This window comes from Muscardinus avellanarius (genome assembly GCF_963383645.1).
Source record: "Muscardinus avellanarius genome assembly, chromosome: 16".
In the NCBI taxonomy this organism is placed as follows: domain Eukaryota; kingdom Metazoa; phylum Chordata; class Mammalia; order Rodentia; family Gliridae; genus Muscardinus; species Muscardinus avellanarius.
The window spans coordinates 63,105,099-63,129,364 of record NC_137802.1 but is presented as its reverse complement, the minus strand read 5'-3'; positions in this window follow the sequence as shown (position 1 = coordinate 63,129,364).

Here is a 24,266-nt window from a genome sequence, read left to right as displayed (position 1 = left end):
CCTTTCATAGCCAGAAAACACCATCACCAGTGAAACAAAAAATCACCAGGCTCCAGAGAGAAAGCGGACTGAGAACAGAGCCACAGAGGAGATAACCGGCCTCACGCCCGAGGACGCGGCAGACGCGGCAGTAGCGCCATACTGCCGGCGGCACCGGCGAATTCACAGGACGGCTACAGCAAGCCGAGGTGAGCCACTGCAGAACAGCCAGGCAGGATTTCTCCGCGCAGAGAGCATCTAAAGCTCCCAGTGGCCGAGCTCAGCACACGCTGCAGGGATTCAGAGTGGAAATCAAAACCAAGAAGAAAAACACCAGCCCCACAGCCGAGGGCGTAGCAGCGGCGCCATATTGCCACCGGCGGCAGCAGCACCGAATTCAGCGAGGCCAGTACAACTACATCTGCGTACTCAAGAACAGTGAGTCAAATTGCGGGCCACAGAGGAGAAAGCCCAGTACTGTACTCCCTGGGACTTGACCCAGTGGGGGAGGGGCGGTGGCAGAGATATCACACCATAGGAGAATGTGCAACCTGGCACCCCCCCACAGTCTAAAGCAGCCTCTATCGACTCTCTGGGTCGGAGACTCTGTGATAAAACCCAGTAAAGGAATAGTGGGGTCTGAGATACTACTGACTCGAGATCCAGAACACCTTAAGTGAAGTCATAGTGACCCAAGGGAAGAACCCAGAGAAGGCACAAACATCCGAAATCATGGGAAAGAGGAATAATACTGGAGCAATAAATGCCCACAACCCCACAACATCAGAACCCGATAAACAGAAAATCAGAGATTTCTAGAAGATCAAATCAGGAAAATAACTGTAGAAATAATAGAGGTGCTTCGAAAAGAACTCAGAGAGAGCCAAAAAGAGATAAAGGATGCAATTAATGAAGTAAAGGCCTCAATTCAAAGCACAAACAACCGATTAGAACACATGGAGAACAGAATCTTGCTCTTAGAAGATGAGCAATCCAAAAATGAACGCATAGTTTCTAATCTAGAAAAAAATATCCGACAGCAGGAATCTGATATTGAAGAAATATGGGCCCATTTTAAGAGAGCTAACCTAAGAATAATTGGAATAGAGGAGGGAAAAGAAAGTGAAACCAAAGGGATCAACAATCTCTTCAAGGAAGTAATAGCAGAAAATTTTCCAGACATAGAGCAAGAGGTTGATACACAGGTCCAGAAAACTTACAGAACTCCCTTTAGACAGGATCGGAGAAGAGGATCCCCACGCCACATAATTGTCAAAATGACCAATGTGGAAGCCAAGCAGAAAATCTTAAAGGCAACAAAAGCAAAGGGCCAAGTGACATACAGAGGCAAACCAATTAGAATCACTCCAGACTTCCCAAACCAAGTTATGAGAGCCAGAAGGGCTTGGAATAACATATTCCAAACTCTGAAAGAAAACAACTTTCAGCCAAAAATTTCCTACCCAGCAAAACTTTCTATCAAATTAGATGGAGAAATAAGAAGCTTCCATGACAAATAGAAACTGAAGGAATTTATGTCTTCAAAACCAGCACTAGAGAAAATACTCAAAGAGATTAACTACAAAGAAGAAATAGGTAACACACTCCAGAACTAGAGAAACAAGATTTTCCATCCAACAGACAACTAAAATTGGTTATCTGTGGAGATTCATTATTTATGTTAGTCTTTTACCTATCTCTAAATTGTATTGTTTGCCTTTATTGTTAATTTTTAGGATTTCTAGTTGGAATATTAATATACCTTCAGATATAGCATTTGGAAATATTTTATCCCAATCTATTAGTAACTTTTAACTCTGTTTACATTGTCTTTGGATATACAATATATTTTTTTATTTTTTAGGGAGTTTGTATACTCCTCTGTTGCCTGTGCCATTGAAATCATAACCAATTTCAATTCACTGCCAATTTCAATGTTGTGAGGTTTAATGACCCAGATTTTCTCCTAAAAGTTTATAGTCTTAAGATTTATATTTTGGTCTATTATCTATTTTGAGTTAATATTTGTATATGGGATTAGGTAAGGGTCCAATTTTATTCTTTTCCATGTAATTATTATTTTTTAACAATATTTAGTTAAAAGATTAATATTTCCACCACCAAATGTTGGTGGAAACCTTGTCAAAAATAACTTGACAATATAGGGAAGAATTTAGCTCTAGGCTTTTATTTAACTCCAATGGTTTATATATCTGCCTTTAGAATAGTACTACACTGTTTCAATTATTGTAGCTTTATATGGTTTGAAATCAGAAAATATATATCTTCTAGCTTGGTTCTTTTTCAAGATCGTTTTGGGTACCTAGAGTCCATATTCCATATTAGGATAGATTTTTTTCTGAAAAATAAATATATAAATATATGATAGTTTCACCTAAAAAATAGAAAAAAAATATTCTCTGGTAAGAAAGAAAGCAAAAAGAAATATTGAAATGTTATCTTTAAGTCATCAAAAGCTTGGTATCAGACAAATGAAACTGTTATGTGAGATTATCATTTTTAATTTTAGATAAATTGCCATAATACTAGATGTCAACTACTAAGCCAAGCATGGGAGGGAGGGATAGGGAGAGAATGGGGTGGGGATTGGGTGGGGGCTGACTGGGAAAAGTGTGCATGTATGTCTACAAAAGTATGTATCCTACTATGATGTATGAATACAGTGCACCAATAAAAATAAATAAATATTAAAAAAAAATGGTGCACAAAAATAAATCCCATCAGCAAAGACCATGTGTGAGCTTTCAACCGTAGTCTGAGATTCACATTCCTAAAGCAAAGAAGTAAGCTGGGTGTTGTCGCACACGCCTATAACCTCAGTACTTGGGAGGCTGAGACAGGAGGATTGCAGTATCGAGGCCAGCCACAGCAACTTAGCAAGATTTGTCTCCAAATAAAAAGGGCTGCCGGGCGTGGTGGCGCAAGCTTGTAATGCCATTACTTGGGAAACTGAGATGGGAGGATCGTGGTTCATGGACAGCCTCAGTTACTTAGTGAGGCCCTCTGCAACATAGTGAGACCTTGCTTCAAAATAAAGAATAAAAAATAGGGCTGGGGGAATAGCTTGGAGGTTGAATGCCCCTGAGTTCCACCCCCCCCCCCCAACCAGGACCACAAAGACAAACAAACAAGCAAAAAGGGCTGGGGACTTAGCTCAGAGGTAGAATGGCCATGGGTTCAAACCAAATACCACCCCCCCCCAAAAAAAAAGAAAGAGAAAAAAGGAGGGGGAAACAAATCTGTGATAGATTAATGAAACAGGGCAGTCCTAAAGTCTGAATAATTAAAGAAGAGGAAGATGGGTACTGGATCAAAACATCCTCTTCATCTACTGAATTGGAAAGGCTCAAGTGAAGTTTTAGACCTGGCTACCTATTAATTTTATCTGTTATATATGTTTATATGAAATGTGTGGTAAACTATATAAAGTTTCAATACTAATTTCTATTATCACATTAAGGTCATAAGTTAAATGTACCCATTCAAGTATTTTTAAAGGTTGAGACCACAGTCAGGTAGACCAGCGTGATGGTTATAACCAACACTCAAGTGACCAGAGTGAGGAGAGAGGAATCAGCAGCATACTTTATAGGCTAGTATCTCCATATGACTATCTCTTTGGATATTTATTCAAGAGTTGGATAATTCAATATTCAGTTGAACAATCAAATTAATATTTAATTTAATAGTGCAATTGTACAATTCAGTAATTGAAGACTTCAGCGTCAGACATTGTGCTAATCTTATAACTTTCTCAAGAAACTTATGAAATAAGTTGTATTTTCTGCATCAAAGGATAATGAAGCCGGGCATGGTAGCCGGAGGCTGAGACAGGAGGATCACAGGTTCAAAGCCAGCCACAGCAATTTAGCCAGACCCTATTTTAAAATTAAAAAAAAAAAAAAGAACTAGTGATGTAGCCCACATGTAGAATGCCCCTGGGCTCAATCCTCACTACCACCACTAACAAAAAATAAAAAATAAATAAAAAATAAAAGAGGATAATGAAGCTGAAACTTAGGGAAGATTGATTTCCTTCACCAATCGGCACAAGGAAAGACTCAAGATCTGAAACTCCCGGTTCCTTCAAAGTCAAGACATATTCTGAAACACTGTGCATTTCTGTGCCACTTATCTACATTATTTTATTTCAGAGGTGTCTGTTTCTGAATTGACAATAATCTTTTGCACTAAGCTGATACATATTTTGATATTAAGATATATATATATATATATATATATATATATATATATATATATATATGTATATATCAAGAATCATGGTTAGTCACAGAAATCTATCTAGGCAATTGATCGTTACACTTTAAACTCACTGAGATTAATGAATTAGTTGATTATCACATTTCAGTTCAACCTGTTATCTTGGGCAGGTGTAGTGCAGCTCAGCATTTAATTACTTAATGTTCCGTTGTGAAGAGAGAAGGGTTGAGGGACCGACATCAGCAATTCCTGAAGGAAAGTTCAAAGAAGCAGCTGACAAGAAGATTCTGAAAATCCCCCTGGGTGTTACCTATTTCATTTTAAGTGAAAAATGCAAAGCAATTAAATTTCTTGTCACTGAATTCTTTAACTAGACACAATTCCTATTGCTTATTTATTCAAAAGTTAATCTTGGTTTCTTGCAACTATGTAAAAATATTAGTAAAACTATTAGTAAAAATGGACAAAGACTGAAATATGATATGAAAAAGAAGACATTTAGGTCTAAGGAAAATATTTTTGGTGTGAAATTCATCTACATAGGATGACTTTTCCATTTTTAAAAACATCCGTATTGTTTTAGTGGTTATGTGTATGTTGCAGAAAATTGAACCCAGAGTCTTTTTATTTTTTATTTGAAACAGGGTCTTTCTAAGTTGCTGAGGACTTTGCTGCGTTGTAAAGGCTGGCCTTAAACCTGTCATCCTCCTATCTCAGCCTCCCAGTTACTAGGATCACAGGTATATACCAGTGTACCTGGCTAGTGGTTTTCTATTTTTAAGATAAATAAGTAAAAATGTCCTTAGATAATAAGTATATCTAATATGTACATATATTTAATACAAAAAACATGGTTGTGCTCTGTTGTAGTATTCATGTGATGTTTATAAGCCATTTAACTCCATATATATAGTATAAAATAACTCCTGAATAGAAATTTCAGAGAGTGGCATTAGTGAGGTGGTTTACTAAAAGTGCCTGACATCCTCCTTTCCACAGCAAAGAACCAAAGTAAAGAAAAACTACAACAGCAGCGATTTTACAGGAGTGTTTGAAACAAAATACCAGAGTGCTGTGGAGACGTAGCAGAAACCCTGGGAAGATGGGAACTAAGCACACAGCATAAGCACATCTCGGGAGATCAACCTGGCACCAAGAGGGACTTGGCTCATAGACAGAGGGTTGGCAGGAAGCCCCCAGCTGTCCCCTTTCAGGCCACAGACGCCTGAGCCTTTTGCTATTGAAGAAGCCTGCAGCCCTCACAGGCCCTGAGAGCAGTTTGGGAAGCTATTGAGCCACCGCCATGATATACTCACTGCCCTAGAGGAAGAGCCCAGCTCACACTGTACACACCCCACCCTCAGGGCCCTGATACACTACACAGCACTGTGTTCAGATTCCTCTTAGCTGAGCTCCTGCAAACCAGCCAAGCATCCCCCAACCCGCTCGTGCTCGCGCGCTCTCTCCATAAGCACCTGGGCACCTTCCTTGAGCATCTCAGCCTGCAGATCCTCCTAGAATCAGTCAGGTGGCCCTACTCACTCAACCTGGGCCCTGGGAAGGAGCCAGATGGCCTGCTCTGAGTGGCTTGGCCCACTAGGCTCTCAAAAAGCAGCCAGGTGGCCTTATCTACCTCCAATTGCCTCGGGAAGTAGCTGGCATCCCACTCTGACCAGCCCTGCCTCCACAATCTCTGGGTAACAGAACAGTATCCCTGGGGAGCAGTCCTGCCCCCTGAAGCCCTGTGAAGTAGACCAGCAAACCAGGAGCGCCACCTATGACCCCAACAAACAGCCGAGCAGCCTTCCCTGAGAAGTTTGGATTGTTGAGGCTCCCTGAAAAAGCCAGATGGCCCTGCCCATTCTTCCATTGCCCCCCAAATCAGTTGAACAGCCTGTTCTCTGAAACTGGGCCTGCTAAGGCCCTGCAAAGCAGCTGGGCAGCCCACCCTGAGCAGACTGGCCCCCAGAATCCAGGCAAAATCTCCCACACAGCCCTGTACACTGACAACCCCACCATCTGGGCTCACCAGTGCAACCCAGCCCCTGCGCGGTCCTCAAACACTAACAGGAATTCTCTCCCACTACTAGACACGATGTGTCATACTCACTTAGGCCCACAGGGGCAGCCCCAAACCATATGACCTGCAGAAATTGATGGGCACCCCATACCCATACAGAGGTCTACCATGCCCAAAGCTGCCAGTGAGCCTACCCCACGTGAGAGCACTGGATCCCAGCTGGTGGTACAATCCCACAACCCTGAAACCTAAGACACTTAGACACCCACAGATATAACATTGATGACGGCTGAAGAAGCTACATGAACAAGTGCCTAATTAGAAGCAAAATGAACACAGCTTATTCAACTGCTGTACTAGGCTATACAAAAGAAAGTCCTTTACTGAGAAAACCACCCTATAAAATTGATAAGGGCAACTAATCTGCCAGATGTACAAATATTGATATAGGGACATAGCCCAAATCTCAAGTTCAAAAAAATGGAAATTATATGATGTACTTTCCCAGGTCACAGTAGAAAAAAAAAAAAAAAACCTAGGATATAACAATCAGAAGAACTTAAGGTGTACAAACACAGAGAAATTAAACAGCATTCTCTTGAACGATGGGTTGTTTAAAAGGGAAACTTAAACATTTATTGAAGCAAATGAAAAAGAAAATACAACATATCAAAACTTAGGAGATATCGCAAAAGTAGGGAGAGGAGGAAAGTTTATAACAGTAAATGCCTTGATCAAAAACAGAAAGATCTCAAATAAAGAACCTAATGAATCAATGCAAGAAACTACAGGGCTGAGAGCAGAGTTGAGTGAGGCCCTGGGTTCAAGTCTCAGATCTCCCCCGAACCCTAAAAAACTAAAAAAGCAAAACAAAGCAAATCCCAAATTAGTAGAAGAAATAACACAGTCTAGAACAGAAGGAAACAAAATAGAAACTTATAAAAGCAACATGAAAAAATCAATAAAATGAAAAGTTTGACAAACCTTTCTTTATTTAGCTGGACTTAACCAAGCAATAAGAGAGAAGACCCAAGTAAAAGCAGAGGTGAAAAAAAAAGACATTACATACATGACCACAGAAATGCAAAGGATCTTTAATGACCATTCAAAACAAATATATACTGATTAATTTAAAAGCATAGAAGAAAGAGATATATTTCTGAACATATATCTCAAACAAAATTGAACCATGAGGACAGTAATAAGCAATGAGACTGGATTAATAATTTTAAAAAATTCTCAACAAAAAAAGTCCAGGACTACATAGCTTTCCTGCTGAGTTTTGCCAAAACTTTAAAGAGGAATTAATAGCAATTAATCTCAAAATATCCAAAGTACTGAAAAGGAAGGAGTCCTTCCAAATGAATTCTATGAGATCAGCATTACCCTGATATCAAAACCAGATAAAGACACAGCAACAAACTCACAGACCAATATACCTGATGATAATAGATTAAAAATATTTTCAAAAAATACAAGCAAGTCAAGACCAAATCCCTATCAAACAGGCTACCCACCATGATCAAGTGAGATTTATCTCAGTGGGGCAAGGATGGTTCAACATATGCAAAAGACACAATACATCACATCAACAGAATGAAGGACAAAAGCTGTGACCCTCTCAATTAATGCAGAAAAGCCATTTGATAAAATTCAATATCCAGTCACAAATAAAAACTCTCAATAAATTAAGTATAGAAGGGCTGTATCTCAACACAACAAGTGCTCTCTAAGACAAAACCATGACATCATGCCGAGTGGGGAAAAGCTGAAATTGTTTCTTCTAAAAACAGAAGTAAAACAAAGATGTCCATTCTCATCACTTTTATTGAATATAGTATTGGAAAGAAAATATAGTATTGTAAGATAAAGAAATAAAACACATCCAATTAGGAAAGGAGGAGATCTAATTATCTGGTTATAGTTGATATGATTTTTTTTTTTTTTTTGGTGGTACTGGGGTTCCTGGAAGCTCTTTTATCTCCGGGCTACACTCCCAGACCTATTTTTATACTTTTCTAATTTAGAAACAGGGTCTCTTAAGCCAGCACGGCTGGCTTCCAACCTGTGTGATCCTCCTGTCTCTGCCTCCCAAGCGCAGGGATTACAAGCGTGTGCCACCACGCCCGGCCAAGTTGATATGATTTAATATATATAGGAAATCTTGGACTCTGCCAAAAATAACTACTAGAACTGATAAATTCAGTAAGGTTGTAGAAGACAAAATCAGCACACAAAACTCAGTAGCTTCTTTTTACACCAAAAATTACTTTTCTGAGAAAGAAATCAAGAAAACAATCCCATTTGTGATAGCTACAAAAATAAATAAAATACTTGAGAATAAATCTAACCAAAGAAGTGACTATTCTATAGAACAAAACAATAAAACATTAATTAAAAAATTGAAGAGAAAATGAAAATAGGTTAAGGCATATCATGTGTATGGTTTAGACTCATTAATATGATAATCCATTGCACCACCTGAATGCTTTGCTGCTTTCAAATTTCCTGCACCAAATTAATAGTCCATCATCATTAAATGTAACCTCACAGAAAATCTCAAAACATGGACAGAATGTAGACAAGTTCTTTGCCAGAATGTAACATGAACGCCCACTATTCCAATTCCCAACAGAGTCCTCATTCTCATCTGAAACCTCACAAACACCTTCTTTAAATTAGTCCACATTCTTATCAGCATTCTGATATTCTGAGCTCCCACCAGAATTGTCCGTTAAGCTCTACTTGCAACATTCTAAGGCTTCTCTCGCCTGCATTTCCAATTTTTAAAAAAATTTCTCACAAACCAGTTTCCAAAGGCTTCTGAATCACATGGTCACGTATAATCATAGCTTAACAACAACTTAACTCCTGGTACCAATATCTGTCTCCGTGTTTCATTGCTGTAACCAAAAATACCCAACAAGAACAACTCAGAGGAGGAAACATTTATTTTGGCTCAAGTTACAGAGGTTTCAGTCTATAGTTGACCAAAATCATTGAGTCTAAGGTGAGACACAATAGCCCAGTGAAAAGGCATGGTGGGAGAAAGCTGTTCAGCTGGTGGCAGCCAGGAAGGAGGAGAGAGGAGAGGAAGAGAGAAGAGAGGAAAGGAGAGAAAAGAAGAGAGGAAAGGAGAGGAGAAGAAAGGAGAGGGAGACAGAGAGAGAGAATGAATATGAATTAGAATGAGAAGTAAGGGGCTCTGGACAAGTTAACCCCTTCAGAGCATGCCCCTGGTGACCTACTTCTTCCAACTAAGTCTCAAGTCCCAGTTGTCCATTCAACTATCCACAGATGACATCAGAACCCTCTTGACCCAATCAGTGCCTAAATGCCCCAGCTCTGATCCTTGCTGCAATGTGAGTGTTGGGGGGATATTTCAGATAAAAACTATAACACTAACAATAGTTCATTTTGATTGCTTTATAATATGTGGATCTACCCCCAATTAATTTATCTATTCTATTATTGATAGTTGGGTTGTTTTCAGATTTCAGGTTTTATAAACAATGCTGCTATGAATGGTCTTGTCTATGTCTATAGAAAAAGATGAAACTTAAAAATACTACACCTCAGCTAGGCATGGTGGCTCACGCTTGTAACCCCAGCATTGGGGAGGCTGAGACAGGAGGATCACGGTTGGCAGACAGCCTCAGCTACTTAGTGAGGCCCTTTGCAACTCAGTAAGACCCTGTTTCAAAATAAATAATAAAAAAATAGGGTTGGGGGTGTAGCTCGGAGGTAGAATGCTGCTGGGTTCCATCCCCAGTACTGGAAAAAAAAAAAAAACTCAGAAGAGGCCAGGGTTAGGCTTCCATCACCCACAAAGAGAAGAGGAGAGAGGAGAGGAAAGAGAGACAGAGAGCGAGAGAAGAGAAGAGAAGAAGAGAGAGAGAGAGAGAGAGAGAGAGAGAGAGAGAGAGAGAGAGAGAGAGAGAGAGAGAGAGAGAGAGAGAGAGAGAGAGAGATGTGTTTTTAAAAAGGGCAGAGTGGGGTTAGGCAGAATGGCCATGTCTGCCGAATCCCCCAACTCATTTCAGCACACAGACACCACCCCTTACATGGTTACATGGTCAGATATCAGAGCCAGGCCACTGCCTATCATCCCACCAACACAAATCCCATGACCACACTGATCATACTCACAGAAGAAAAGACTAGTAGGAAAGGGACAACTGGTCAACTGGCTGTCAACTCCCCTACTCCCACACATACATACACACCCCAGCCTGGAGGGATCTGCTGTCCTGGTCCTCCATGGATGGGGATGAAACAACTTCAGAAAAAAGCGACCTAGCACAGAACACACACACACACACACACACACACACACACACAAAAAAAAAAAAAAAAAAAAAAAGGGAAAGGAACCCTCCTCCCTCTGACTGTCTTTAAGGGCTAGTGCTAGGGCTAGGGGTAGGGCTAAGGCTAGGGCTGAGGCTGAGGTGGAGGCAGGGGTCAGAATCAGGATCAGGGTCAGGGCTGAGTTTAGGGTTAGGGTTAGTGTTCAGGCTTGGGCTAGGATTAAGGTTAGGGTTAGGGCCAGGTCCAGGGTTAGGGCTAGGGTTAGAGCTAGGGCCAGGGTTAGGGTTAGGGTTCCATCTCCCATTAAAAAAATTGATAAACCTTAAAAATACCACACACACCTCAGTAAAAAAGAGTGGTATACTCTTTTATCATAAAGCCTACTTTCTCTGATATCAGTTTGACTACTTAAGCTTCCTTTGGTTAACATATGCTGATGTATATAACATACAACATACTTTCTTGCCTTCTTGGGGTTTACTGAGCCACTTCTATCTATAAATTGGTAGCTTCATCAGTTGCAGAGAATTCTCGGTCTTTATATTCTCAAATATTTTATCTCTTCTGTTTCTTATCCCCTTCTAAAGTTGGTCAGACATATTGAATTTATCCATGTCTCTTAAGTTTTCTAATATATTTTAATATATTTTCTCTCTGTGCTGAAACTCTAATTAATCTTCCCATCGACTGATTTTTCACTCTGTTTGATTCTCTTTCAAATCTTCAATGTTACTCTTCCAGTTTCCTGCTGCTTGTGAACATTTTCAAGTTTTTATTATATATTTCTTATCTAATTTAGGGTATTTCTCATATCGTCCATATCTGGTAATCTGTGGGACTTTCTGTGGTCTCTCATTTCTGCTTGTCCTCATTCATGTTGCCTTGTTATTTTGTGTCTTTGTTTTTCACTGATAGAGTGCTGGTCAGTGTCCTTGAAAAACTTTCATGGGGATTATCTAATGCCTATGATCATAGTGGCCTCTTCTTGAGAGACTTGACATTTGTGTCTGCCAGTACTTGATTGCACAAAGAAATGGGGACCATTTCAGACAAGTTCAAGGCTTGGGGCTCCCTGGCCTGTCTTGGCTATGTATACCCAGAGGACAGAACTACTGGTCTGTGGCCTTGTCACAAACAGTAAATTTATTCTCATTCTATTTTCTTCTCTTCTATTCCAAGACATTCCTAAGGATAGATAAAGGGAAAGTGAGCTGTAGTTTATATTTGCCCTGAGAGTGCATCCTTTGGGGAGTCTTAGCTAATACAGGGGGAGAAGGTTCTCTTTTTTTTTCTTTTTTTTTTTTCTGGTAGTACTGGGGGTAGAACCCAGAGGCTTTCTACCTCCAGGGTATACTCCCAGACCTTTTTTATATTTTATTTGGAAACAGGGTCTCACTAGGTTGCTGAGAGCCTCACTAAATAGCTGAGGCTGGCTTCGAACCTGTGCGATCCTCCTGTCTCATCCTCCCAAGGGTGGGGATTACAAGCGTGTACCACCATGCCCAGCGGGGGAAGGTTCTCTTTAGTTTACTCTTACTCTTGTTAATAGCAGCACAATTCACAACAGCCAAATTATGGAACCAACCAAGGTGTACATCAAAAGATGAATGGATTACAAAAGTATGGGAAATATACACAATGGAATTCTACTCAGTAATAAATAAAAACAAAATTATGTCATTTGCAAATTAAAAAGAAGGACCTGGAGAACATTATGTTAAGTGAGATTAGGTAGTCACAGAAAGTGAAGGGTCATATATTTTCTCTAATATGTGCGAACTAGGGAGTAATTGGGATACCAGAAGGACCCCAAATAATGGAGGAGAAACCTCAGTGGAGCCAGAGGGGGTCTAAGGAAAGGGAAGGAGGAAGACTGAGGTTCATCAATGAAAATGCTACCATCGACTGTATGTACAAATGTGAATTTTTCCAATGTCAGTCTCAGTACTCTGTAATGGGGAGAAGGGAAGTAGAGATGTGGAGGGCACAACAAGTGCTGTGTGCATGTATGTCACTCTAAACATGGTTTTCATTATGATGTGGGACTATAACATACCAATAAAAGCATATTTTAAAAGATAATTAAGATTTAACTTTAAAATTTAGAAAATAGTTTACCTAAGTACTTTGGTCCATGACTTTCACTTATACATACTGCTACTTAAGGCCATGAAACTAAAGCCCAAGTCTACTCATCAAATATAGTCTTAAGATCAAAATGTCTTTAAAATTATAACAAAAAGCTTTGTTTAAAAATTTTAATATGCTTTTTGTCAAATTTTTAATACTTTAAAATTTAATACTTTAAAATACATAAAATTGCAAAGCAGAAAATAGTGAACTTTATTTCTACCACCCACAATTAACTACTATGTGTATCTTCTCATGTTTGTCTTTATGCATTTTTAAAGTTATCCATGCTATTTTGAAGTAATTTAAACAAGAAAGAAATATAAAAATAAAAATATTCAAATTAGCACACTGTCAACATTAAATATCAAGACACTACTAATACATATGCAAAGTTTTTTTGCATTTGTAAAGGGAAGATTGGTAATGGATAAATAATAAAAATGAAAACTACAAATAATACCATCGCCATTAAAATGTTAATTAAAAACCATTCTAAGATAAACAAAGGGAAGTGAAATTGAAGAAATTGTTGAACTTCATTTCTTTTTTTAAACCACAGAAGAACTCATTTCCTAAAATATGTAAGGTTAGTTTTTTGTTATTTTTTTTGAAAGGCACAGGTGTAACAAAAGCATGAAGATATTTGAGTCATTCTGCTTTGGGGTTCTTTGTTTGTTGGCAATGCTTAGGTTCAAGGCTTCCTGTGTGCTAGACACTTTTATTGTTTTAAAATATATGCTTCAATTTGGGACAGTACTCAAGGGCTGTCTTTTCTGATAGTTTGGAATATTCTTCCTCCTATCATTCCCATCGCGGGTTACCCAGTTTTATATCATGTACAGGTTACTGCGTTCAAATTCGTTTCCTTGGCTACAGTTCTCCTGGCTGTGTGGCTCTCCGTTCAAATGGATTCAAAGTTCGCATTATATTTTCACTTCTTCCTTCTTGGTTCCTGAATTCTTTTTTTAAGTCATCTGAATTTTGTTGTCAAGCATTCAGAGGGGCTCCTGGGCAGCTAATTCCCTAAGTCATTTCATGCTTGAGAATAGGGCCTTATAAATAGAAGGACCTGGCTTCTGCAATGAAATATACCTGGCAACACCTTTCCATAAAGTGTTCTGTAGATAACAAGCTTTAATATGCATAGAAATTTAATCTAGAGACTTGTTAAAAATTCAAATTCAGAGCTACTCATGGTAGCACATACCCATAGTCCCAAGGTATTAAGGAAGCTGGAACAAGAGGATCATTTGAGCCCATAAGTTTGAGACCAACCTGGGCAATAGAATGAGACCTTGTGTCAAAGCAAAACAAAACAAAACAGTAGATTCAGTAGGTCTCACACTGAATTTGAGACTCTGTATTTTAAACAAACTTCTAAGTAATGCCCATGCTTCCCATCCATGGGCCTTGCTTTGAATAGCATGTGTGTAGACTTCACTTTATTATCTTTGGACTCTGAGGGCTAGAATCAAGAAATGTTCATGGTTCTGGTCTAGGGAAGGTAGTAAGTGGGAAAGCACACTTGTCTAGCAGGTGTAAGGCCCTGGGTTCAATCCCCAGCATCAGAAGGGAGAAAAAAAAAAAAACACAAACAAAAAGTCTAACACCAGCTCTATTTCTCCTGTCTCCTGTCTCTATTTCTCCTGTTTGGATAATTCTATCATTGAGATTCAATAAGGATACTGGATTTGAGCATTCTCTATTGGACTTTGTTAAGTGTGTCCTTTTAAACTTAGTTTTTTTTCCTTTATCAGGTATCCTGAACAATATTTTAAAATACATATTCTGTATCATCTGAAACATATTCTGTATCATATGACGGGGTCCCTATTTCACAGGGAGAAATGATATTTATTGAATGATCTCAGTCTGTTTTCTGGAATTCTTGGCTTCGTTCCTTTCTTCATTCTCTGTTTTTCTATGTATTCGGTCTGACTATCCAAAATCTTTTCTCGATGTCAATAAACAAGTTCCAATAGTTTCTATTCACTGTAATCTCTAGGTTTTTCATTTGGTTCATGATTACATTGTTCTGTTAGGCCAGCCTTACCCCCTTTTATTCTATCTTTGAAAGACGCCTCCCTGTAGGTGGTTCTTTGCCTCTTGCCCAGAACGTTTCCTCTTCCTTCCCATAGGTACATAGTCACCGAGATATTGCTTTGGCTAAGATCTGAGCAGCTCTGGCTGGATGCTGTCTTTGCTTTGATATAGTACTGGTGACTTCTTGACCCTCTGTCCACCGGTGCATTAGAGGTTTCATTTGCCCTTCCTAACCTTTTACTCAGTCAAGAGCATGGCTCTGGAACCTTTGCTGACTTCCTGCAATATTACTTTTGACGACATAGGAGCAGGACTTAGACATCTCCTGTTTCTCTCTATAAATTTCTATTACTTTCTCTACTGACCCTTTCACTGTGTGATTGCAATTGCTCAGGCTTCCTTTTGTTTTTCCCCAGGCTATCCTTTGCAAATTTAAGCCAGAGAGGTGTTGTGTAGTGGTAGAACATTTGCCTGGTATGTGTTAGGCCCTCAGTTCAATCTCCAGTACTGCCAGAAATAAACACATAATGCATGCATACATACATATATACATACATACATACATACATACACAAAATTTAAATCAAATCATATCACCCCTTGTTTAAAATTCTCCAATGGCTCCCTTTATTTGAAACTGAAAACCTGCGATAGCTCAGTGGGCTTACCAGGATCAGCCTTCACTCTCACCCCATCGCTCCCCGGCCTAGTCCCTCTCTGGTTCTTGCTCTTCCTGGGGAGGCCAAGCCATCTGCTTGTTACTCCTCAAGCCCTGGTATTTCCCTGCCTTAGGGTCTTCTACCTGGAACCCCCCGCCCCCATCCTCTGGGCTTGCTCTTTCTCCTTCTTTAAGTTTTTACTCAACTAACCTTTCAAAATGACCTCCTCTGACCATGCTACTTAAAACCACAGACCTGGGCTCTTTTCTTGCTTTATTGTGTTCAGTTTTCTCTGGAGCACCTGTTACTTTCTAGTACATCATAGCTTATCATCATCATCATCATCATCATCATCATCATCATCATCATCATCATCATTATTTGTTTGGCCATTGTGGGAATTGAACCCAGGGCCATTATTCCTCTGAGCTGCCACCCTCTCCCCCAGACCTATTTTATTTTTTTATTTTAAAAGAGGGTCTCGCTAAGTTGCGAAGGATCTCGCTACATTGCTGAGACTGGCCGAAAACCTGCAAACCTCCCGTCTCTGCTTCCCAAGGATGACGGCTGTGCGCCACCACACCCATCATCCTTTACCTGTTTTCTTGTTGTTTTACTCATTATGAAGTGGAGGAGAGAGTTTCTTTGTGGCTATTTCTATTGCATCTTCGCCCTTCTCACTAATTCTTCTCAACAGCCTATTACATGTATATGGGTGAAGGTGGGTGCAGGTGGTCTTACCCCTAGAAAACCTGCACCAGTGTGCAGTTGCTGGCCATTAGGAATGGTTCCTATTTATGCCAATTGTATCTCTAACTCCAGCAAGCTCAGTGCTTTGCTCAGTGGAGTAACATAGAAATGCATGCATACATAAAATATCCTTCACTCTCTGGCATTATCTAGTCTATCTGTTGTGATGGTATAAGGTAGGACTGGAAGTTTAAAAAATATTAAAAATAATAAGGCAATTGGAAATTCATTTTGACTCCATTTTTGTGTGAGTGTAGTGTTGGAGGTTGAACCCAGGGACATTCTACCTCTAAGCTACACCCTCAGCCCTTTCTTTCTTTTTCTTTTTTTTTTTAATCTTTGAAATGGGATCTCTTTAGGTTGCTAAGAGACTCTCTTAAGTTGCCGATGCTGGCCTTGAACCTGCAATCCTCTGTCTCAGACTCTCAAGTACTGAGATTACAGGCATGCACCACCATGCACAGCTCTACTCTCTCTCTCTCTCTCTCTCTCTCTCTATATATATATATATATATATATATATATATATATATATATTTAATTCAGTAAGTTAAAATGCTGGGCCTCGTGCATTGTGTGTGTGTGTGTGTGTGTGTGTGTGTGTTACCAGGATTTGAACCCAGGGCTTTCTACCTCCAAGCTACATCCCCAGCCCTATTTTTTATTCTTTATTTTGAAACAGGGTTTCACTAAGTTTCAGAGGGCCTCCCAAGTAGCTGAGGCTGGCTGCGAACCTGCGACCCTCCTGTCTCAGTTTCCAAATGCTGGGATTACAAGTGTGCACCACCACGCCCGGCTTCCTCATGCATTCTGAACACACACTGTGTCCCTGAACTGTGCTGCTGGTTTCTGACTCCCTTAGCCTGACTCCTTCACTTGTCTTCTCTTATACTTCCTTCTCACGGTGACGAAGACATATTGATTAGTCTTCAGCAAGTGGGTGACTTCTGTAAGCGGCAGAACTCTGAGCAAAGAGGCAGCCCCCTTCAAACACTACTACTTGGTTTACACACAGTTTCCTTAACCTTTCCCTGGGCATTGAGGGCCGCAACTAAGTCTCTGCCAGCCACTTCATGGATTTCAGAAGCACTTAATACGAAGTCAAAACATGTTTTTAAGCAACTAATATTTGAACATTTATACCACTGTATCTGTAATTTAATAATCTAGAAGTCCTTTTCTGGTCTACTGTCATCTTAACCATCTTCAAAACATCTCAGCTAAATCTGTTAATATTTGAATTCTTCCCAGTTCCTTGTAAAGAAGACACCTTTTAACTAGACTCAAATATCCTCTGTTTAACTGACTAAACATGAAGGTTGCAGTGGTGCACATTGAATCCCAGTATTGGGGGGACTGAGATAGGCAGGTCATAGGTTCCAGGCTAGCCTCAGCAATTTAGCGAGACCCTCATCAAGTTAGTGAGAATCTGTTTCAAGATTAAAAAATAAATAAAATAGGGCTGGGGTATGGCTCAGAGGTAGAACATCCCTGGGTTCAATCCCCAGTACCAAAAATAAATAGTAAATGAATGTATTTATGTGTATAGAGAGAGCCTGACACAGTAGCATACATCTGTAATTCCTGTACTTGGAGGCTAAGACAGGAGCATTGTAGGTTTGAGGCTAGCCTCGGCAATTTAGTGAGACCCTCAACAACTTAGTGAGACCCTGTTTTAAAACTTAAAAGCATATAAATAAAATGGGCAGGGTGTAGCTTAGTGTTGGAATGCCCCTGGGCTCAACTCCCAGTTTTGCTTGATTGTTTTTGTGGTGCTGGGAATCAAACCTAGCGTATCACACATATTAGGAAAACACTCAACCATTGAGTTACACCCTCAGTCCAAAGATAAAATGTGAAAGACTAAAACTGTGACTCTAATGCAAGTATAAAATGAACACAGTTTTAATTAACTTATTAATTAATGAAGAAACCATTAAGAGATTGCAACTGATTCAAAGGAGGCTCTAAAGAACCATGTGTATAGGCATCAGAATTGCCAAAATAAACAATGTGAAACAAATATAAAGCATGGTACTATCCGAAGGTATCTCAGCATGAACAACTTGCATTCCTACGGACAAGAGTGATTTGTATGTATACATGTTTACTTATTGGTAGCAGGGATTCAATGAAAGGCATTCTACCTCCAAACTACATCCCTAACCCTATTTATTTATTTACTTATTTTTGAACAGGGTCTTCCTCAGTTTCAGCATTTTATTTGATGGGTTTATAAAACAGCTCAAAGATACTGAAAGGTGGACATAACCTACTAGATTGTTCTAAGAGGGACACCCAGAGCCGGGCGTGGTGGCACACGCTTGTAATCCCCGCGCTTGGGAGACTGAGCCAGGAGGATCTCACAGGTTTGAAGCCAGCCTCAACTATTTAGTGAGGCTCTCAGCAACCTAGTGAGACCCTATTTCTAAATAAAATGTAAAATGGGTCTGGGAGTATAGCCCGGAGGTAGAAAGCCCCTGGGTACCTTCCCCAGTACCACAAACAAACAAATAAAAAAAGAGGGACACCCAGTACTCTTCGCCCATTACAGAGCTTTTAATTTTTGGAAAACAAGAGATCTTACTTTTGTTTTGTTTTGTTTTTCCTTTGCTGTGCTGAGGAGTGAACTCAAGGCCTTGCACATGCAAGAAAATTGCTTTACCACTGAGCTATACCCCCAGCCTAAGAGATGATCTTTAAGTAAAACAAATAAACACAGGATATTAGAACTTGACCAAAAATTGCAGATCATATCTCACATTTTAGAGATGGAAGAACCTATGATTAAATATTGATTCTAAATCAGAAAGCTAGCTAGTAGCAAAACTGGAAGAATAGAGAAACTCAAGTTCGTGATTGAAATAAACAGGAACACAAAATTTAAATCGATGTGTTCGAATTACCTTTCAATATATAACTGAAGCAAACGCTAGCTAGAAAAATTCCCATAGTGCAGAAGAAGACTAGAGACTGTTGTATCAATAAACCTATTTTCTCTCAACAAGGCAAATATCAGGAGCCAATATTGCTTAATTACCCAATTCTACTCATTTTAAATTATGAACATGTTCTCCAACTGTGATGTTTTCCTGAGCTGATTATCTGATTCAGTATATGTGCAAAGAGACATTTTCTGAGAAGACATACTCATCAAATGACATTTTCTTTTTAATTAAGTCCAAAGTATTCCCTTGCCTTAAAGAGATAGCATCCAAGAGATGACTTCAATTACGGATGTGAAAGCTGATTTAGGAAATTAAGGATGTGCCTGACATTTAATCCAGGGGATAACTAACCTAAGTGCTACATATTGCAATTAAAAATTAAGTCATGCTCAGATGTGATTTATATGTAACGCTTTTTAATAGAATGAAGTCATTTTTTCTTAGCTAGTTAGATCGTGGAGGCACAAATACAGGGAATCCATACAGCTTCATTTAATATTTAAATGTTTTACCATCTGGGAAAGTCCCAGCAACTGACTAAACTGTTTTTCAGATTTGCATTATCAATATAATCAATCAGAAAGCATAACTTACTGTTGTGGAAAAGAGACAAAGACATGAGTTCTTTGAATTCATCCCATCTTTTTCTCTTGTTTTAGTTAAAACATCAGCTCTGATTTTGAGAAAGCACTTATTCTCTGATTTCACTAGTAAGTGTTTACTCAGGAGCAAGACTGTTTAACCCGTAGGTGACCTCAAGCATGGCACACATCTGGTGAACAGGGAAAAGGAGTGTTGCTATTTTGCTTTGGAGCAGAGACTACTTGGCTTTTCCCAAATACATGCTCAGCTTGAAAAATCAACGGTGCTGGCAAGGGTATAGAACTTTCCAACATAAAGAGATTCCCCAAACTTGGAGGAGTGCTGCGAAATTTTCCCCACTCTCCTGGTGGTTTTGCCTGGCTTTCCCTGCAGGACAAAATGAAATGCTACACTCCATAATTTGAATGTTATATTGAAAACTTGGACTCTGTAGGAAAAGAAAGACTGTCGGAATAATTTCCAAACTGTTGATACCAAGCAAGGCCCTGCTGACTGATACACATGGAAGCCAAGACCAGCGTGCCAGTTTTTGCAAAAAGAAAGAGTTTTATTGTGAGATTGACAGGCAAGGGAGTCGGAAGCCGGGGGATGAAAAGGTCCCCAGTAGGTTGATAGTAGGGAAATTTATAGGAAGGGAGAGAAGAGAAGCTACTTATTGAGTGGCAGGAAGGGAGCGCTTCAGTGTTCTCTTACTCAGGTTTAGACAGCCACTGTGCCCCTTCACAAGTTGCATGATTATTTGGAGGTAATTATCATGTTGTACATGGGGGATTTCAAACATGAGCTGTCAGGCAGTCCTTAACTGGATTAGCTGACGTCCTCTGTGCAGGCCTATTCTTGAAACGCTAGTCTCAGTACATCCTTGAGTAACTTCTGGAGGCTTTTCTCGAAAGACAACTTAAGCACTTTGTTATTTAAGGGATTTAGTTCTGGATCTATCCAGGCTTTAGCCTATTTGGCTACCATTAAAATAGTGTACAGTAAACTGGCCGTGGTAGCACACACTTGTAATCCCAGTGCTTGGGAGGCTGAGACAAGAGAATCGTAGGGTTGAGACCAGCTTCAGCAACTTATCAGGACTCTCAGCAGCATAGCGAGACTCTGCTTCAAAAACAAAACAAAACAAAAAAAATAAGTAAATAAAATTTTTTTAAAAAGGCTGGGTGACAGCTGGGTGTGGTGGCGCACGCTTGTCATCCCTGCGCTTGGGAGGCAGAGACAGGAGGATCGTGCAGGTTCGAAGCCAGCCACGCGCGCTGGCTTAGGAGACCCTGTTTCCAAATAAAAATGTAAAAATAGGTCTGGGAGTGTAGCCCGGAGGTAGAAGGGCTTCCAGGAACCCCAGTACCACCAAAAAATAATAAAAAAAAAAAGACTGGGTGATGTATCTCAGAGGTAGAATGCCCCTGGGTTTAATCTCCAATACCAAAGTAAATAAACAAATAGCATACAATAAAATAATGCAAAGTAGGCTTTGAGAATATAGCATAGAGAGTCTTAGTTTGCTCAGGCTACTATAACAAAATTCCACAGACTGGGTGGCTTAAGCCAGCCACAAAAATGTATTTCTCACAGTTTTTGGAATGTCCAAGATCAAGACACCAGCAGGTCCAGCGTGTGGTGAGGACCCACTTCCTGGCTCTTGACAGCCGTCTTCTCCCTCTACTCTCATATAGCAAACAGGTGAGAACTCTGGTCTCTTCAGCTTCTGGTAAGGACACCAGTCCCATTGATAAGGACTTCATTATCATGACATAACCAACCACCTCCCAGCTGGGCGTGGTGGCACACACTTGCAATCCCAGGACTCGGAGACTGAGACAGGAGGATCACAGGTTCACAGCCAGCCTCAGCTACTTAGTGAGGGCCTCTACAACCTAGTGCAACCCTGTTTCAAAATAAAGAATAAAAAATAGGGCTGGGGGTGTAGCCTGGAGGTAGAATGTCCCTGGGTTCAACCCATAGTACTGAAAAAACAAAATAAAACCTCCCAAAGAATCCACCTCCTGGAGCCCTCCTTACACTGGAACCAGGGTCTCCGCATAGAAATATGGAAGGAAGACACACATTCAGTCCACAGCACTAGCCCATACCCAAGTTCCATAGGCTTCGTCTTTCCCATTCCAGAAATTGACTCTTATCTCCACCGCCACAGCTGCCATCCTGGTTCAAGGTATCATCGCCATCTCGCACTTGGATGACTGCGTAGCTTCACCGGTCTTCCTGATTTTGCCATTTTCAAGGCAATCTGTTCTCAGTGCGATGGGCTCCAGCGGTCCATTTCAAGTGGCAACTAGTCTCACGTCTCTGTATAAAAGTTCTCCAATGGCTCCCATCTCGCTCTGAGTAAAAGCTGTAGTACCTAGTCTTACCCAAAGCTGACTTAACACTCGGTATCTCCAAAGAAGAGCCTGGGATAAAATCTGTGCAGGTTGTTTGTTGTTGTCGTAAATGACCCCCCGAATCAGGACTGTTAGAAATGTAAAGCTCAATTGAGTATAATGGAACTGACCATCTCTATGGGCAAAATTGGAGCTGGACCCCTCTGCAGAGCCTCAGCCAGCTGTCTGAGCACTGTGGTTCCACGATGGTTTGTCCCCAAAGGTTTCTATGAAGGCAGCTATGTCTTCAGTGTGGTGGCAGGACCGTTAAGAAGTGGGCCTAGAGGGAGGTATTTAGGTCATTGGTGGTACAAGCCTCAAAAGCAAATGCCGGTCTCTTAGAGGGAGATCTTGTGAGAGAAAGTTCTTACAAATGCCCATCCCTGAACTCTGAGTCTGTCTCATACTCCCCGTCTGGTGATTTCTTGCTCCTGCATACACTTTTACCTTGTTGCCATCCACCATTAAGCCCTCTCCAAAGGTGAAATTGATGGGGCTGCCTAATCATGGATTTTCACCTTCTAGAACTATAAGCAAATATTGTTTCCTTGTAAAATCAGCTTACCTCAGAAATTCCATTATAGTAACAGAAAATGGACTAACGCACCGTGTGTCCACACTTCATGATGAGGTGCAGCTCAAGTGGGTTATCATACAAAGCCCTATCTTGCCCTCATCTCTTTACCTACTTGACCTGATTCTCCATCCCTCCATCACTCAGATCTTCCCTGTCACCCTGACCTGTTTGCTGTTTCCAGAACAAAACGCGCACACACCTTCTCCAGGGTCTTCAAGCTTACTACTCAGCCTGCTAGAGACGCCCTTCCCTGAAATTCACACAGCTAGCTAGCTTCCTTGGCTTCTCCAGATGTTCACTCAAAACTCCCCTTTTAAGTGGTGGCATCTTCAACTTAGTGAGACCCTGTTTCAAAATAAAGAATAGAAAAAAGTAGGGCTGAGGGTGTAGCTCAGATGTAGAATGTCCTGGGTTTAATCCCCAGTAACACACACACACACACACACACACACACACACACACACACACGGTGGCACCCTTTACTATCTTGTCTAAAATTTAAATTACTGATTCTCCAACTGGCTATATCCCTTATCTTAGTCTATTTGTTTTAACAATATATCACTGATTGTTATATTTGTGTATAACAGAAATTTATATATCACTGTTTCAGAGACAGAGACTCCAATATCAACATTGGTAGGTTCAATGAGAACTTGTTCTGTGGACAGCATCCTTTAATGGATACATCCTCACATGGCAGGTGGGGGAGGAAGGCCAAAGAGAGGGATGCTGTGAGCTCATGTGTGGAAGAGAGGAGAGCAAAGAGGGCCCAAGCTAGTTCTGTACAGAAATCTCTTCCTTCCTTCCTTCCTTCCTTCCTTCCTTCCTTCCTTCCTTCCTTCCTCCCTCCCTCCCTCCCTCCCTCCCTCCCTCCCTCAATTCTCCTTCCATTTCGTCTTCCCTTTTCCTTTTCCTCTTCTTCCTCTTCATCCTCTTCTTTCTCTTCCTCCCTCTCCTCCTTCCTCTCTCTCCCTCTCCATCTCTCTTTCCCTCTTCTCTTCTGTGCTGAGGACTGAACCAAGGGCCTTGTGCATCCTAAAAACATGTGCTAAGAATGAAGCTCTGGGGTTGATCTACATCCCCAGGCCTCATCTGGCTCTTGTGTGTGGCACAGACCCACTCATGAGGGTGGAGCCCCATGACTAACTTCTCAAAGAAACTGACCTCTCCATTCCATCATGATGGAGAGTAAGTTTCAACACATGAATCTAGGGGGACTTTTAGGCCATAGAATTGTTCTCTTCCACTATTTTTTTCCTCTTTTAAATGGGGCAATGTTTTATTTATTTATTTTTAATTTTCCTTTGGTGGTACTGGGGATGGAACTCTTCTACCTCTGGGCTACAATCCCAGACCTATTTTATATTTTATTTGGAAACAGGGTCTCTTAAGCCAGCGCGGCTGGCTTCGAACCTGCACCATCCTCCTGTCTCCGCCTTCCAAGCTTGTGCCACCACACCCGGCTGGGGTAATGTTTTATATGCCTTACTTTTTGTCTTGTTTCTTTTCTCTCCCTTCCTAGGTGTGTGTGTGAGTGAGTGTGTGTGTGTGTGTGTGTGTGTGTGTGTGTCTATCTGTATGCTATAGCTTTAGCACCTACTACTATACTTGGCATATAGT